Here is an 18,326-nt window from a genome sequence, read left to right as displayed (position 1 = left end):
TTTAGTTTTCTTAGAAAATTCCATACTGTTTCCATGGTGGTTGTACCAGTCTGCAATCCCACCAACAGTGAACTAGGGTTCCCTTTTCCGTACAACCTCTCCAACACTTGTTGTTTGTTGCTTTGTTTATGACGGCCATTCTGACCGGTGTGAAGTCGTATCTGATTGTGGTTTTAATTTGCATTTCTCTGATAGCTAGTGATTTTCATGTATCTCTGGTTATCTTGCTTATACTTTCGAAATAAAGGACTTTCATTCTTCTATTATTATAGGACTCTAGTCTTGTAATACATAAGTGACATTGACTGTCTTGTTAAAAGCAAGTATTCTTCTAAAAGAATTATGGATTATTTCCAGTGGTGACTTGGGAAGAAAATAGGATGGGTTCTTTCTGGCCCCTCAAAGATCTGCTTCTGGCTCTGGTCTCTAACGCTACCTATGTATCTTTATAAAGTCACCTAGCATCCTGAGGTTTCATTTTCTTCAACTATAAGATAAACTGAAAAAAAAAACAATAGATGGTCTCTAGGTTTCCTTAAAATTCTCTTCTTTGCCTATGGGTCTGCTGCACCCATCACAGTGCTAGACACTTAGATGACTGAGGTTGGATAGTGTTGGACACTGAGGTCATATCCCTGGGACGAGTGCCCTCATGCAGCACAGCTGGTGCGATGGGACTGAGCAGAGACAAACTCCAGGGTTGTGCTGGGCCAACAGCAATAAATGATAAGTGTATGCCATTTATTCTGTTATCTAAAAGACAGCATCATAAGAATCAGAAGTCCGCTTGAAACCACCAGGTGCCCTTCCTGAAGTCTGGAGTTTATAGAGAAGCTGAGTGAAAAATCAGTGGTGGTGTTAGCATGAGTGATTCTGTTGCCAATTTGTTTAGACAAATTTAACTGAACAGAATCTTGGTCATCTGCTTGGTTTTTATAAAATCAAGTCCTTTCCCTGGTTGGGTAGCTCAGTTAATTTGAGTATCATACCAATACTCCATGGTTGTGGGTTTGAACCCAAGTCAGGGCACATACAAGAATGAACCAACAAATGCATAAGTAAATGGAACAACAAATTGATATCTGCCCATCTCTCTCTCTCTCTTTCTCTCTCTAAAATCAATTTTAAAATTGTTTTAAAACCAAGCACTTTATTCTTGGGATAATTTTTGTCCTGAGCCCCCTTAAAATGATAGTTAATCTCTAATATGGTATGTAATAGGCAAACTAACGCCCCCCCAAAAGATGTCCAATTCTTAATCCCTGAAAACTGTATATTTCAGGTTACACGGCAAAGGAAAATTAAGGTTATAGATGTTTTTAAGATGACTAATCAGCTTCCCTTGAAGAGGTTTTTCTGGATTACTCAGGTGGGCTCAGTATAATCACAAGAGTCTTTTAAAGTAGGAGAGGGAGGGAGGCACAAAAGCTCAGAGGATACTATGCTGCTGGCTTTGAAGATAGAGGAAGGGAACATGAGGCAATAAAAAGCAAGCTGCTTCTAAAAGCTGGAAAAGGCCAGGAAACCGATTATCCCCTAAAGCCTCTGGGTGAATATAGCCCTACTGACACCTTGACTTTAACTCAGATCCATTTCATACTTCTGCCTTCCAGAACAGTAAGAGAATAACTATGTTGTTTTCAGTCACTATTTTGTTGTTATTTGTAGCTGTAGGAGCAAGAAACTAGTAGATAGCATGTATTCTAATGCTTCAGAGATTTGCAATAGTAATATCATTAAGATGGCTGAAAATAGATAAATTTAAAGCAAAACAAATATGAAATTAAAAATTCCATAATAAAACTACAAGGAAATTAAATGTACATTATTCTTTTCCAATTATTTTTTATTTTTCAATTTTTAGTTGATATACAATATCATACTAGTTTCAGGTACACCTTTGTAATTAGACATTATATAACTTGCTAGTGATCATTCCAATAAATCTCATACCCATCTGACACCATTTATGGTTATTAGAATATTATTGACTTTATGCTGTATTTTATATCCCTGTGACTATTCTAAATACTAATTTATTTTCTTTTTTATGCTTATTACATTTTTATTAGTAAATTGTACAATATTCACAAACATCAAAATGTGGAAAGCATACAAGAAGCTAACTGTAATCCAATTTTGTAAAATCTGAAACACATGTACAGTAAATAATGGGGAAATGTTTTTTTTTTACACGATAATAAACTATGAGTTAAAACTATGGCATTACCATAGAACTAGATCTATTACTGTTCTTTTTTTTTATTTTATTGATTATGCCATTACAGTTGTTCTATTCCCCTCCACCCTGCAGCCCCCCACCCCTACCATTCCCCCCCTTTAGTTTATGACCATGTGTCTCAAGTTCTTTGGATTCTATATTTCCCATATTATTCTTGCCCTCCCCCTATCTATTTTCTACCTACCGTCTATGCTACTTATTTTCTGCACCTTCTCCCCCCTTCTCCTCCCACTCCCCTGTTGCTAACCCTCCATGAGATCTTCATTTCTATGGTTCTGCTCCTGATCTAGCTGTCCTTTTAGCTTGCTTTTGTTTTAGATGTGGTCGTTAATAACTGTGAGTTTTCTGTCCTTTCACTGTTCATGTTTTTTTAACTTCTTTTTCTTAGATAAGTCCCTTTAACATTTCATATAATAAGGGCTTGGTGATGATGAACTCCTTGAATTTGATCTTATCTGAGAAGCACTTTATCTGCCCTTCCATTCTAAATGAAAGTTTTGCTGGATAGAGCAATCTTGGTTGTAGGTCTTTGGATTTCATGACTTGGAATACCTCTTTCCAGCCCCTTCTTGCCTGTAAGGTCTCTTTTGAGAAATCTGCTCACAGTCTGATGGGAACTCCTTTGTAGGTGACTGTCCCCTTAGCTCTTGCTGCTTCTAGGATTCTCTCCTTCATTTTAATCTTGGCTAATATAATTATGGTGTGCCTTGGTGTGTTCCTTCTTGGGTCCAACTTCTTTGGGACTCTCTGAGCTTCCTGGATTTCCTGGAAGTCTATTGCCTTTGCCAGATTGGGGAAATTCTCCTTTATTATTTGTTCAGATAAGTTTTCCGCTGGTGGCTGTTCCTTTCCCCCTTCTGGTACCCCTATAATTCAGATGTTGGAGCATTTAAAGATGTCCTGGATGTTCCTAAGTCTCTCCTCATTTTTTTGAATTCTTGTTTCTTCATTCTTTTCTGGATGGTCATTTTTATCCTCCTTCTGGTCCACTCCTTTGATTTGAGTCCCAGTTTCCTTTTCATTACTATTGGTTTCCTGTGCATTTTCATTCATTTCAATTAGTTTAGCCTTCATATGTTCCTCTAATTTGTGACTGAAATCAACCAGTTCTGTGAGCATCCTGATTACCAGTGTTTTGAACTGTGCATCTGAACGTTTTGCTATTTCTTGGTCACTTAGATTTATGGGCTCTGGGGCTTTAAGATCTTCTTGAGCCATTTTTGGTCTGTTTGCGGCCATTAAGTATGAGGAACGGAGCCTTAGGGGCGGGGCAGGGCCTCCAGGGTGGGGTCGCTGGGTTGTGACGCTGTATGTGGGGGTGGGGTCAGAGCCAGGAAATGGCGACCCTCTCTGCTGTCTCCTGTCGCTGGGACCCGCTTGGTCCTGTCTCACTGCCCACTCCCTCTGTGGTCTATCTGTGCAGGAATGCGCCAGCACAGTCACCCTCGCTGGATCCACCGGTTGCTCACTGGGTCGCGTTCACTAGGTCGCTTACTGGGTCGGCCCTTTGCAACCCCACGCCTGGGATCCACGAGCCTGAGTCCTTCTGACTGAGTTTTCCTGTGCAACCCCGCTCCGCCAGCTGCTGGTTTCGCCCCTCTTACTGGTCAGGCTGAAGAATTCGTTGTTATCGGATTTCTGAAAAGTTCAATTTTCTGTGTTCTGGCTGTGTTTTCTGTTGCTAATATTTTGTCGTCTTTAAACTTGGTTGTGTGAGAAAGCATGGCGTCTCCACTTATGCCTGCATGGCAGAAGTCTAGATCTATTACTGTTCTTAATTAGTAATATGTGAAAGGTCAGTCTTCCTATTATATTCAGTATTGTCACCCCTTATGTAGTTTAAGGTATGAGAATGTATAACACAGAACCCCTTAGAACAGATCCAGCAGTGTACCAAACCAGGGCCTTACTATTCCATGTGTGGTCCTTAGATCATCTGTGTTGATAGCCCTTGGGAGCTTGTCAGACTTGCAGAATTTTAGTCTCTACCCAAATCTATTGAATTATATCCTGCACCTCAATAAGATTTTATTTGAAGGTGATTTGATTGCATATTAAAATTTGAGAGCTGTGATCTAGAGTTACAATTTATGTTGTAAAATATGAAGGGATAGGTAGACTCATTTTTATCCCTCTGAAACAGATCAGTAGTAGTAAGTTTTGAGAACTTACATTATTCTTTAGAATGAATATGAAAAAAATGGGTTTTTATTGAGTTTAGTAGGAAAACAATTAGTTACTATCATTACTAAAATCCAGACAAAATTTTAAAGCAGTTATTATGAGAGTGCTAGCTATAGATTAGGAAGTTAAAAATAAGAAGGTACTATCACTTTCGTACAATGTATCTTTTTGTCCATTTGTTATCCTTCTAAACTCTTCCTCATAAGCTCAAATTTTCGTATAAATGACCGAAATAGCAGAAATGCCAAACTCAACTTGCCGTGGTTAATCTTAGGATTCATCATGGCAGTCCTTGGATACCAAGTTAAAATGACAGGCCTGGAGTCTTCATTTTTACCAGCCTTCAAGTGCTTTCTTAATTCGTGGGGTGGTTTTTAGGATAAAAGCTTTATCCTTAGGTGGCTTTTTTTGTTTGTTTGTTTTATAGAGCTGAGATATGACCTGCCAGCATCATACAGATTTCATAAAAAGAAATCAGTAAGTCTCTTGAACTTTACAATAAGTAATTATTTCTAGTGTTACCAAGTTGCCCAAGTAAATGCAGAAAGCCAGCCTGGGAGACAGATTATGGAATGGCCTATAACCAACAGCCAATACTCTGGTTTAAAATAAATTCTCAAATACTTTGGGCAAAAATTTTTTTAAAAACCTAAGTTTTTGCTCTTTTTATATAGTATATTTTATTAGTTTGTACTAATACATTCTCATATTACAAAGGCAGTTTAGTACAAGGATCTTCTGATATTTGAGTTATCTGAAATAACATAGAACTGTACCTCAAAAAATCCTCATTTGGATAACAGAAAAAGAGACAAGCTAAACAACAAAAAGTTTCCTTTTTTACAGGTGGAAATAGAAGTGGACCTAATTCAGTTTTCTTTTTAAAAGCCTCCAAAGACAAAAGCAGCTGAAAACCTAATTAAAATGAATAAAAAGTTTTTTTACTAAACTACTGGTCTCTGGCACCATTTTCTGTTTTCTGCTGTTTTGATGCAGGCTCTTCTTTGTCTGTTTCTTCTCTTGCTCTTTTTCCTGGTCCAGCTGCACCATTTTCATCATGTTCCTCATCACTATCAAATTTAGTCTTCTTGACTTGAAACTGTACTTTTCCTTTAGCAGACCCTGTCTGGGCAGCTTTATTTCCCTTTCCTTTTCCTTACATCTGCAACCTTTTGACTTCCATTTGTTAAGGGATTCTTGTTGATCTTCCATGATTTTCTTCAATGCTTCTTTTTCCACATCTCCATATAGTACTTCCCATGTCACTTCTTTGTTCCTTAGTTGTAGGTTACCATTATTTGCATCTTTGGCTTTATCCAGTGCTTCCTTAGCTCTTTTTTTAAATAAAATTATTCCCTCTTTTGCTCCTCTGACAAAGTCTATCCATTTTATTTCACCATGATTTGAGAAAAGGATGTGCAAATCTTCTCTACAGGTCTGATCATCTAGGTCCCCCAAGAATTTCAGCAAGCAGCCAATCTTTTCTTCTAGAAATTTAATTTCAGCATTTTCTGCTAAATTTTGTTTTTCTTCTTGCTCTTGTTTAGCTAATAATTTAGCTTACACTTTATTTTGCTTCTTTCTTCTTCTTTTTTTTTTTTTTTTTTGCAAAGTAATCTTCCTTGAAAAGTAGTAGATCTGTGTCTTTGTACTTTTGTACAGGGGTCTCCACAAACTTTTTAGCAGACTCTATGCTATCAAACACAGCAAATATTGATCCCTTAAATGCAATGTTCTTCTCATGTGAATATTTAGTACTTGACCTTTATCTTCTAACCATTCTTTAATGTCATCAAGGGTGGCATCAGTAGGGAAGACTTCAATATAAACGAATCTGTTTTTTACATCATTTTTATACTCATTCGTCACTTCAGGGAGGGGTTTGTTTGGAGATCTTCTAATTTTGGTTTTATCTTCACTTATCTCCATGAGTTCTGCCTTCGATTTGCTCAGTGCTTCTACTATTACATTGAAGTCTGTTGTTAGATGGTTTAACCTATTGAGTTTTATCATTATTTCCAAAGGTACCCAGCCTTCATCCAGTTTGATCTGTCCCTTTAAAAATTTGTCTCATGGCAAATTGAAGTCACCAAAATAATAATTTGATGACAGATTTTAGCCTCCAGAGCAGCCATTTTTTCATCACCATTTTTGGCCATTGTGGCTCTCTTTCAGGTCCTGGTCCAGCAGACTTGGGCCACAAAATCACTAACAGTGACTGCTGTGTCTAGCCTCCCCAGTGCCACCAGCTCGCCTCTAAATACTAATTAATTTTCTTAATCCTTTTAACTTTTTCATGTACTCCCTCAATCCCCCTCCCATCTGGTAACCATCAAAATTTTCTCTGTATCTATGAGTCTGTTTCTATTCTACTTATTCATTTATTTTGATTTTCATATTCAATTATCTACAGATATGAATTTATTGCCATTTTATTCATATTTTTGATCTTCATCTTTTTAAAAAAGAACCTTTAACATTTCATGTAATACCAGTTTGGTGGTGATGAACTTTTTTAGTTTTTTCTTGTCCAAGCAGCTCTTTATATGTTCTTCAATTTCAAATGATAGTTTTTCTGGGTAGAGTAATCTTGGTTATAGGTCCTTGCTGTTGATCACTTTGAATACTTCTTGTGAATCCCTTCTGGCCTACAAAGCTTATGTTGAGAAATCAACTGACCCTTTTATGAGAGCTCCCTTGTAGTTAAATAACTGTTTTTCTCTTGCTGCTTTTAAGATTCTCTCTTTGGAAAATAAAGTTGCTACTTCCAATCAAGATGGCAGCATAAGGACCTCCACCAAGATGGAGGCGTAGGTGGAAACAGTGTGCCTTCTTGCACAACCAAGTTTAAAAACAACAAAGTTTTAGCAACAAATTACACAGCCAAACCACAGAAAATTGAACTATACTGAAGTCCGACAACAACAAACCACTCATCCAGACCGGTAAGAGAGGCAGAGCCAGCAGCAGAGCAGGGTCAGGCAGGAAAGATCCACCAGACAAACCCAGGTGTGTGACCCAGGCATGTGACCCAGGCCTGCAAGCAGCCGAGAACGAATCCCAGGTGTGGAGTAGCAACAGGTGAACCCACTGAGGGCACAAGGCAGCAGGCTGATCTTGGTCACACATTTGCACGCAGATAAACCAGGTGAAGGAGCTAGCAGTGAGACAGATTGCACAGATCCCAGCAGTGGGAAGCAGTAGAGGGGACCGCTAGTGCCCCTCTTTGACCCTGCCCCCACATACAGCGTCACAACCCAGCAACTGAGTTGCCCTCCCCTGGTGAACACATTGGGCTCTGCCCCTCATACATAACAGGTGGGAACAGAGCAAAACATTATGGCTCAAGAACTCAAAACCCCAGAGCCAATAACTCTAAGCGACCAAGAAATACGCAACTTATCAGATGCACAGTTCAAAACACTGGTGATCAGGATGCTCACAGAACTGGTTGATTTTAGTCACAAATTAAAGAAACACATGAAAGCTAGACTAATTGAAATGAAGGGAAAGGCACAGGAAAGCAATAGTGATGGAAAGGAAACGGACTCAAATCAAGAGAGTGGACCAGAAGGGAGGAAAAAATGACCAAACAGAAAAATATGAAGAAACAAGAATTTTTTAAAAAATGAGGAGAGGCTAAGGAACCTCCAGGACATCTTTAAATGCTCCAACATCCGAATTATAGGGGTACCAGAAGGGGAAGAGGAACAGCAAGTGGAAATCTTATTTGAACAAATAATAAAGGGGAACTTCCCCAAGCTGGCAAAGGCAATAGAATTCCAGGAAATCCACGAAGCTCAGAGAGTCCCAAGGAAGGTGGACCCAAGAAGGAACACACTAAGGCACATCATAATTACGTTAGCCAAGATTAAAATGAAGGAGAGAATCCTAGAAGCAGCAAGAGATAAGGGGACAGTTGCCTACAAAGGACTTCCCATCAGACTGTGAGCTGATTTCTCAAAAGAGACCTTACAGGCAAGAAGGGGCTGGAAAGAGGTATTCCAAGTCATAAAATCCAAAGACCTACATTCAAGATTGCTCTATCCAGCAAATCTTTCATTTAGAATGGAAGGGCAGATAAAGTGCTTCTCAGATAAGATCAAATTCAAGGAGTTCATCATCACTCAGCCCTTATTATATGAAATGTTAAAGGGACTTATCTAAGAAAAAGAAGATAAAAAAGATGAACAGTGAAAGGACAGGAAACTCACAGTTATTAAGAACCACACCTAAAACAAAAGCAAACTAAGAGGACAGCTAGATCAGGAGCAGAACCATAGAAATGAAGATCACATGGAGGGGTAGCATCAGGGGAGTGGGAGGAGGAGAAAGAGGGAGAAGGTACAGAAAATAAGTAGCATGGGTGGTAGACAGAAAATAGGGGGGAGGGCAAGAATAGTAGGGGAAATATAGAATCTAAGGAACTTGAGACAAGTGGACATAAACTAAATGGGAGGAATGGTGGGGAAGGGATGTGCAGGGTGGAGGGGAATGAAGGGGGGAATAGAGCAACTGTAATGGCATAATTAATAAAATATATATTTTAAAAAAGAAAGGTAAAAATGCAAAAAAAAAGATGGTAGCATAAGTAAACATGGCTCGCCTCATTGCAGTTACATCAAAATTACAACTACATTATAGCACAAACAACAATCAGAATCAGCAGACATTGAATTGAATGGAAGTCTGACAACTACAGAATTAGAGAAACCACATCCATCCAAACTGGTAGGAGGGGTAAAGATCCCACATACATGTACGGTAGATAAAAATTCAGGATATAGAGTTTAGGTTCACTCACAGCAGGGTCCCCAACCCAGGGTACCAGTGTAAGGAAGATAACTCCCCATAACTTCTGGCTGCAAAACCCATCAGGGATTGAGTCAGTCCCTTCAAGGGAAGTTTGTTCCCCTCAAGGGGAGAATCCCAAGCAGTTCCTCTTAAAGAGACACAGATGAACTTACTCAGACTCACTCCTGAGCTTCAGCACCAGAGTAGCAGTGTGAAATGCACTAGTGGAATATAAGGAGGAACTACAGTATCTGGCATCAAGATGAGAGCTAGGGGACAACTTTCTCCCAGACAAAAAGGTAGCCAAGGCCACTAGCAAGCAGGTGCCATTTCCGAGATTCCATTAAACTGGCTAACACTGTTTGCCCCACCTCGGAGATCACCCCCTGAAACTCTGTCCCACACAACTTAGAGCTGTTAACAGTAGCATTTCTAATTGAAAGGTTGATCTTGGCTCAAGCTTAACTTCAAAACTCCTTTCAAAGAAGCAACAGCCAGCCTCAGTAGGCCCATAGCCTACATACCTCTTGCTAAGTGGCCTCAGGCACAGCACTAGCAGCAACCAGCTTTGTGTCACAGCTTGGCTTTGCTTGAGTATCTCTAAACTCAAGACAAGTAACAGCCATCTCGGATTGCTCTATAGCTCAGGCAAAGTGGCCCTGGGCAAAATATAGGAGGGGGTTAAACTGGCCTGAATTACCTGGGAAACCCCAGAGCCTGCTGACCCAGTGGACAGCTCCAGTGGACAGCTATGACCATGTCATAGCACCACCACCTTGCCCCTGCACAGCTGATCCTTCATGGAGAACAGAGGTTGACAATCAGTGCTTATAGCCAAAAATCCTTGCAACTGACTGGCCTGGGTAAATCACTTCCATTGATCTCCCAATAGCAAACAAGTCTCACCTACAGTAAGAGTGTATACTCAGCCCTCACAGAGCGTGCAACTTGAGTACCCAGCTTTGGTGATAGGGGAGGCTGTGCCATTGGACTTACAGGACACCTACTACATTAGGCCACCCTACCGATGTGGAAGACATAGCAGTTCTACCTAATACATAGAAACAAACACAGGGAGGCTGCCAAAATGAGGAGACAAAGATACATGGCCCAAATAGAAAAAAAAAACCCCAACAGATCAAAACTCCAAAAAAAGAACTAAATGAAATGGAGATATGCAATCTATCAGGTGAAGAGCTCAAAACACTGGTTATAAAGATGCTCAAGGAACTTGGAGAAGATATAACAGCATTAAAAAGATCCAGTAAGAAACAAAGTATGCACTAATTGAAATAAAGAATAACTTACAGAGAAACAACAGTACAGTGGATGAAGCCAAGAATCAAATCAATGAATGGAACATGAGGAAGAAAAAAAACAACTAATCAGAGCAAAAGAATAAAAATGAATTTAAAATAAACTAGGATAATGTAAACAGCCTCTGGGACAACTTCCAACATTCACATCATAGGGGTGCCAGAAGGAGAAGAGAAAGAGCAAGAAACTGGAAATCAATTTGAAAAATAATAAAAGAAAACTTCTCTAATTTGATAAGGAAATAAACATGCAAGTTCAGGAACCACAGAGAGTACCAAACAAGTTGAATGAAAAGAGGCCCATCTGAGACACACCATAGTTAAAATACCAAAGGCTAAAGACAAAGACAGAATCTTTTTTTTTTTTAAGATCTAATTGGCTTCATTAAGCAATTTATGCATCAGGCACCATCCCATCCAACAGATGGAAGGGTGCTCTAAGGGGCTGTACAAAATGAAAGTTTTTAAAAATATATGTTACTGATTATGCTATTCCAGTTGTCCCATTTTCCCCCCTTTCATTCCCCTATACCCTGCATACCCCTCCCCCTCATTCCCCCCTTTAGTTCATGTCCACATGTCATAATTTCTTTAGCTTCTACATTTCCCGTACTATTCTTGCCTCTCCCTTGTCTATTTTCTACCTACCACCTGTGCTGCTTATTCTCTGTACCTTTTCCACCTCCCTCCTCCTCCCTCTGCCCTGTTGCTAACCCTCCATGTGATCTCCATTTCTGTGGTTCTGTTCCTGTTCTAGTTGTTTGCTTTTGTTTTTGTTTTAGGTGTGGTTGTTAATGATTATGAGTTTACTGTCATTTTACTGTACATGTTTTTCATTTTCTTTTTCTTAAATAAGTCCCTTTAACATTTCATATAATAAGGGCTGAGTGATGATGAACTCCTTTAACTTGGCCTTATCTGAGAAGCACTTTATCTGCCCTTTCATTCTAAATGAAAGCTTTCCTGGATAGAGCAATCTTGGCTGTAAATCTTTGGATTTCATGACTTGGAATATTTCTTTCCAGCCCCTTCTTGCCTGTAAGGTGTCTTTTGAGAAATCAGCTGACAGTCTGATGGGAACTCCTTTGTAGGTGACTGTCCCCTTATCTCTTGCTGCTTCTAGGATTCTCTCCTTCATTTTAATCTTGGCTAACGTAATTACGATGTACCTTAGTGTGTTCCTTCTTGGGTCCACCTTCCTTGGGACTCTTGACCTTCCTGGACTTCCTGGAATTCTATTGCCTTTGCCAGCTTGGGGAAGTTCCCCTTTATTATTTGTTCAAATAACTTTTCTACAAGTTGCTCTTCCTCTTTCCCTTCTGGTACCCCTATAATTTGGTTGTTGGAACATTTAAAAGATGTCCTGGAGGTTTCTAAGTCTCTCCTCATTTTTTTGAATTCTTGTTTCTTTATTCTTTTTTGTCTGGTTGTTTCTTCCTTCTGGTCCACTCCATTGATTTGAGTTCCAGTTTTCTTCCCATCACTATTGGTTCCCTGTGCATTTTCCTTCATCTCACTTAGTGTGGCCTTCATTTTTTCATCTAGTTTGCAACCAAATTCAACCATTTCTGTGAGCATCCTCATCACCAGTGCTTTGAACTGTGCATCTGATAGGTTGGCTATCTCTTTGTTGCTTAGTTGTATTTCTTCTGGAGCTTTGATCTGTTCTTCTATTTGGGCCTTTTTTTTTTTTTTGGTCTTATTGTACCTGTTATGTATGAGGGGCGGAGCCTTAGGTGTTCACCAGGGTGGGGCAACACCCAATGGCTGGGTTGTGACACTGTATGTGGGGAGCAGCCTGAGAGGAAACAATGACGATGCTCTGCTCTCTCTTGGATTTCAGTCCCTTCTGCCTCTGCCCCCCAATCAAACTGGGCCCTTCTGGTGCTGATTCCCGTGTAGGTGGGCTTATGTACATTCTAGGACTCTGTGGGTCTCTTCAACGAACCCTCTAGTGAGGCTGGGAGTCACTCCCGGCACCTCAGCCCCAACAGGTATTTTCTTTCAATCAGTGTTTTGAGGCTTTATTTCCCCATGCTGGGACGCTGGGCTACATGGTCTGTCTTGCTCCCCAGTTTCAGCTGGCTTATTGGCGTGCAAATGTAGGACGGCCTGGTCAGCCAGCCACCTTGTGCACCATGCCCCACTTCACAATCGCAGCCTCTCTGGGTCTGTCCATTGCCACCCTGCGCTGGGGGTTTGTCAGCCGCTGCCTTGGGGGCCAGGTGCCACTGCTTTTTTTGCCGTGACCCCTCCCTGCCAGGCTGCCTGACTCTACTCCTCACACCAATCTGGATGAATGTGTCAATTTTAACTCCTTGGTTGTCAGATTTCCATACAGTTCAATTTTCTGTCAGTTCTTGTTGTTATTTTTTTCTAAATTGTTGTTGTTCTTATTCTGCTTGTGCAAGGAGGTACAGTGTGTCTATCTATGCCTCCATCTTGGCTGGAAGTCGAAAGAGAGAATCTTAAAAGCAGCAAGAGAAAAGCAGTTATCTCGGGAGTTCCCATAAGACTGTCAGCTAATTTCTCAAAAGAAAGGGCTAAAAGGGACTGGCAAGAAGTATTCAGTCATGAAAAGCAGGGACCTACAGCTGAGATTGCTCTACTCAGCAAAACTATCATGTAGAATTGGAGGGCAGATAAAGAGCTTCCCAGATTAAAAAAAAAAACTAAAGGAGTTCATCATTAATGAACTGTTTTTATATGAAGTGTTAAAGGGACTTATTTAAGAAAAGAAGATCAAAACTATGAACAGTATTGCAATAAATACATACCTGCAACAACTTAATCTAAAAAACAAACTGAACAAACAAGAAGAACAGAGAAAGAATAATGGATACAGGGAGTATGTTGATGGTTTTCAGAGAGTAGAGGGATGTGGAGGAATGGGTGAAGAGGTGAGAGATTAAGTACAAACAGGTAGTTACAGAACAGACATGGGGATGTAAAGTACAGTATAGGAAATAGGGTAACCAAAGAACTTGTATATATGATCCACAGACATGAACAAACGTGTGAGGATTGCCTGAGGGAGTAGATGGTGTTAGGTGGAGGGGCAAAGGAGGAAAAATTGGGACAGCTGTAATAGTATAATCACTAAAATATATATATTTTTAAAAGAGTCATTTTGGGGGAACAGAGGTAGGACTTGGTGATGTATGTTAGGAAGACACTAGTGGGGTTAGTCTTGTGTCGGGTAGTACAGGACCACTTCGAAGGACACATTTGACATTTGCTTAATTACAGAATAAATGGTTTTATTTATCTGGTCATTTTTTAATTTTTAATATGAAAAACCTCAGAGATATACCAAAAAAAGAGAGAATTTTATTTTTACCCTCAATTACTTGCCACCAGGAAAACAATTCCCAGACATCATATCATTTCATCTGTAAATATTTCAGCATTCGTCTCTAAAAAGTAAGGACTTTACATGACCAGTTTTTTAAAATAAAGATTTTATTTATTTATTTTTGGAGTGAGGGAGAAAAAGAGGGAGAGAAACATCAATGTGTGGTTGTCTCTCACACACCACATACTGGCTGCAACCCTGCCTTGTGCCTTGACTGGGAATTGAACCAACTTCAATTCCAGTGCTCAACCCACTGATCCACACTAGCCAGGGCTCTACCTGGCCAGTTTTTAATACAAATACCCATGCACACTGGCCAGGTAACACAGTTGTTTGGAGCGTTTTCCCATACTCCAGAAGGTTGGGGGATCAATCCCTAGTCAGGGCACATACCTAGATTGCAGGTTTGATCCCCAGTTAGGGCATGTACAAGAGGCAACTGATCAATGTTTCTCTCACGCATCTGTCTCTTTCTCTCTTCCTTCTCGCTCTCAAAATTAATAGACTTGGATGAAGATTGAAAAATAAATAAAAGTAAAAAATAAAAATACCCATGCTCAGTTGTTTTGTTTCTCTTGCCCGATCTTCTTCTCTAGTCCCTGCTCTCCTAGCAGTCTGTTTGAATTAAGCTTTATTCTTTGAAAACACTGTAATTGGCTAGTAGCTGGGGAATCTGTGAACCACCCCTGACAGCCAAACTCATATGAACACTAATTCCCATTTGCATTGGATTTTACAATTTACAAAGAACTTAGACATATGCACACCCATCAGCTCCAGAACACATTACATTCCAGCCAACACTGGCAACATTTCTTGCAGTACCTTCTCTTTTTCACATGTAGAGACAGGTGAACCACACTCATAGGCAGGAAAGTGGGGTTTTGCAGAGCTATTTGAAATAAGTATATCACGATTTCCAGATGACTCATCCCTCCACATTGTTAAACACTTGTGAGCCAGGGGTTGGGCTAGGTTTATTAGACATGTTATTTCATTGAAACCGTCCTCTGAAGTTGGCAGTTTCCCCCTCTTTACAAATGAGAAGCCTCAGAATCAAAAAGGTGGAATCACTTGTCCGGGATCAACTCTGGAATATTCTGGAGTACCAGCCCATGTCATCTGGCTCCTTCATCTGTGTTATGATTGATTACACCAGGCCTTCTCCAATCCCAGCCTTTCTTCCCTCACCTTTACCATTACCCTTTCCTTTCCCTCTACCTCAGGGGCAGGGAAGCAGTTGACTATTGGAACTATAGTCCCTCCGCCCCCTAATACAAAATGGTTTTCCATATTTTAGTGAAGAACAGAGAATAAACAGATTCCTGATTTCCAAGTATTCAAATATCAGATTTTGATTTTTCAGAAAGTTAATGAAGCTTAAAACTACAGAGTATTTCACTTGCTGAGGTTCTTACAAGCCCCTGGGAAGTGCTCCAATAGTCTGCTTACACAGACTTATGTTTTTGTAAAATTGGCAAAAGCAAGTGACTTTTAAATTCTTTTTTCTTAATAGATCCTCCAAAGTGATGTTAGCTCCCATAATCTGGATCTTCCCTTGCACATCTCCCCCATCTCAGAAGCTTTCAACTGTCCTTATGTGTTAGCTTAAGACCTGAGGGAGCTGCAGTCAGGAGCAGGCCCTGATCCCAAGACAGGACCGCAAGACAGGAAGTAGTGAGCGTATTTCCAAACTTTTGATTGGCCTGATTTTTCCCATAGGGATCCTGGCATATTTATGTGTCGTTGAAAGAATATATATACAATGTTCCTCAGGTAACATTGTGGATTAACTGAGCTTTGGTGGACAGACCAGGAAGATCAAAGATCAGATAGAATACTGTTTCTATGCAAAATATGTTCCAAATATTAATGGTCAACTTGAGAAAAGTTGTCCATGCACCACTGATGGAAGTGATTTTAATCAGCTCCACATGTACAGATCCTGCCCATTCTTCAAGGCTCAGTCAAATATCTGCTTTTCGAGCCTTCCTGTAATGGCTCCAGGGTGGATTATCCCTTCATGTTCTGAAATGCCAACACGTGTATCTCTACCTCTCTTATGTCACATATCACCTTCTTCCCTGAATTATAGTTATTTGTGTACATGACTTAGCTTATCTACTTTACTACAAAGTCAATGAGAAGGTCCCTTTCTTCTTCATCTTGAAATTCCCTTAGCACCTAAACAAAACAGTCCATAAACACTCATTGGCTGAGTGAATGAATAAATTGGTGATTGAGTGAATGAAATTCCCATGTTAGAGGTGAATGAAATTCCCTTTGTTAGGGATTCATCTCTTTTCAGTTTTTAAATCACATTTCTATTTTTCCTTCAGCATTTAATTATATTATATATTCCTTGTGATAGCTCTTGATTTGTTCATGTTCTCTCCCCAAAAAGAAATTAAACTTCTTTAAGAAGGAATCATGACCTCCATTTTTTTTATATTCCTCAGTGATGAACACTAGAGTTTGTGCAGAGCAGAAGCTTAATAAATTTTGGTTGGTACTTTAGAATATGTAGGATCACACAATTACTAAATATAAGTAGGCCTTGATGTATCAGTCATTCATTCACTCTCAAGAAAAATGAGCTACCAGAAATTTGATACTAATCAGCATAACTGAGAGTATTCCTATTCTATTAAAATATCATTACCACCAGGTCTGCAGCAAGGTTACCCTGGAATCCCTTGAACTGCTGACAATAAAAGAGTAGTAACTCCTTTAAAGAAAATGAAATCAAAAGTGAAAAAAGTAAATAAAATCCCGTATCAAGAAACTAAAAAAGCAAGAGTACTTATATTGGTCTATATCATTATCTTAGATTTGACGCTTTTCTTTTTTTTTTTCCTTAAAGAGAGTTGATATTTTACTTGTAAAGATTGAGTTTTCATCCCCATAGGTGTGGTAGAGAGTTGACAGAATTAATTTTCTCTTCATACCTTGTTAATCTTAAACAACACAGGGAGTCCTTGCCTGAGGCTCCTCCTAGTACACTTTGAACAAGGACAGATGTGAGTCAGGGATAGTTATAGCCTCAAGATAAGGGCACAAAGGGCTTGTGACCAAAGGGCTGAATCAGTTTTCTCTAAGCCATAACCAGGACATTCTTTTGCTTTAAAGTGGTCTGAAACAAAGTGGCGCTTTTTAAAGAGAGAAATTCCACACATTTGTACAAACAAGATAAGAGCTAGATAAACAAATATCCAGTTCAGGTTGTATAATAGTGTTCCAGGGGTTATACTTAGTGACCCATAGGAGGGTCTCTATGAAGTCAAATCAGAACGAGAAACCCAGAATCGGTGCCACTGAGAGAGTGTCAGCACACAGCTTGTCCATGTCAAAACAAAACGGTGTGTGTGCCCCATCATGACAGGCTTACCCTTGGGACAGCACCACTATCTTGTCATCTCAGTTCATATATGAGGAAAGTCAGGCCTAGAAAACATAAGTGCGTAGCTCACAATCTTGCTTGATTGTTCATAGGAAAAAAAAAGATCTTGCTTGAACCCTGGTAATGTTAGAGAAAGGCAAGAGGATATGGGCACGAAGGATAAATGATGGGTAAGGGAATTGGAGCTCCACCTAAATTCTGCACATTTGAAGTTTGCCTTTTCCATCACCCTAGTCATGTTTCTAGTGATTAAAGCTATTAAAGTTTTGTAATTAGATGCGGTGAGAATCTTCTCACTCTTGCTAACTCTGAAAACTTGGACAAGCTACTTAAGATTTTTAAGTCTCAATTTTCTCATCAATTTTCTATAATTAAGAGGAAGTACTTCTTTACAGTAGTATTATGAGCACTAAATGTAATAGGCATAGAGACTGATTTATAATAAACAGTAAATTATATTTCTATCTCATTATATCCAAATGATATTCCAAATTGGGATTATACATCCTATGGCATCTAGCTTTCTCTATTTTTTTTTATTGAGTCTTAAGCCTGGAATAATTTTTGGTTCCAGGGTCTCAAGAAGTAGTGGACAGCCCAGAATCACTTCTTTCTTTGCATTAGCACAATTGTCCTTTGTGGGAGCCACAAGGGGACTGAAACAGCTGCTGTGACTTCCCCTTCACTTCCAGCAGCCCCTTCAGTTTCTCCAGCCCATTTACTGCTCATTGCCATTTCTGAGTTGCTTCAAGTTTGACTTTGGGATAAGAGATGGGGGACCAACAATATTGGTCATTCATATTATTTGCCCTAGACTCAAACTTTACAGGATAGTAACACATGGCACAGCCCAGTGGGCTTTAGTACTGCTCCTAACAAACTGGAATTTCCTTGAGCACACAGTGCCAAACATTTTTGTTCTCCTGGCCACAAAGTAGTAAATGAGGAACATGTGATATCCAGCAACATAATTGTCCTTGATACTCAAGTTCAGTGGACTCTTGCAGTCTTCTGTTACTGATGCATTTGGAGCAG

General features: G+C 39.7%; 1 pseudogene; it reads right to left on the bottom strand.

The window, feature by feature from the left end:
- Nucleotides 1-5,375: 5,375 nt before the first annotated feature.
- LOC119055811 (lupus La protein-like) lies at nucleotides 5,376-6,605 on the bottom strand (annotated as a pseudogene).
- Between the last annotated feature and the right edge of the window lie 11,721 nt (nucleotides 6,606-18,326).

This window comes from Artibeus jamaicensis, unplaced genomic scaffold (genome assembly GCF_021234435.1).
Source record: "Artibeus jamaicensis isolate MK-2021 breed Jamaican fruit bat unplaced genomic scaffold, CSHL_Jam_final contig_511, whole genome shotgun sequence".
Taxonomy (NCBI): domain Eukaryota; kingdom Metazoa; phylum Chordata; class Mammalia; order Chiroptera; family Phyllostomidae; genus Artibeus; species Artibeus jamaicensis.
The sequence above is the reverse complement of the archived record's forward strand: the minus strand, read 5'-3'. Positions and strand labels throughout refer to the sequence as shown.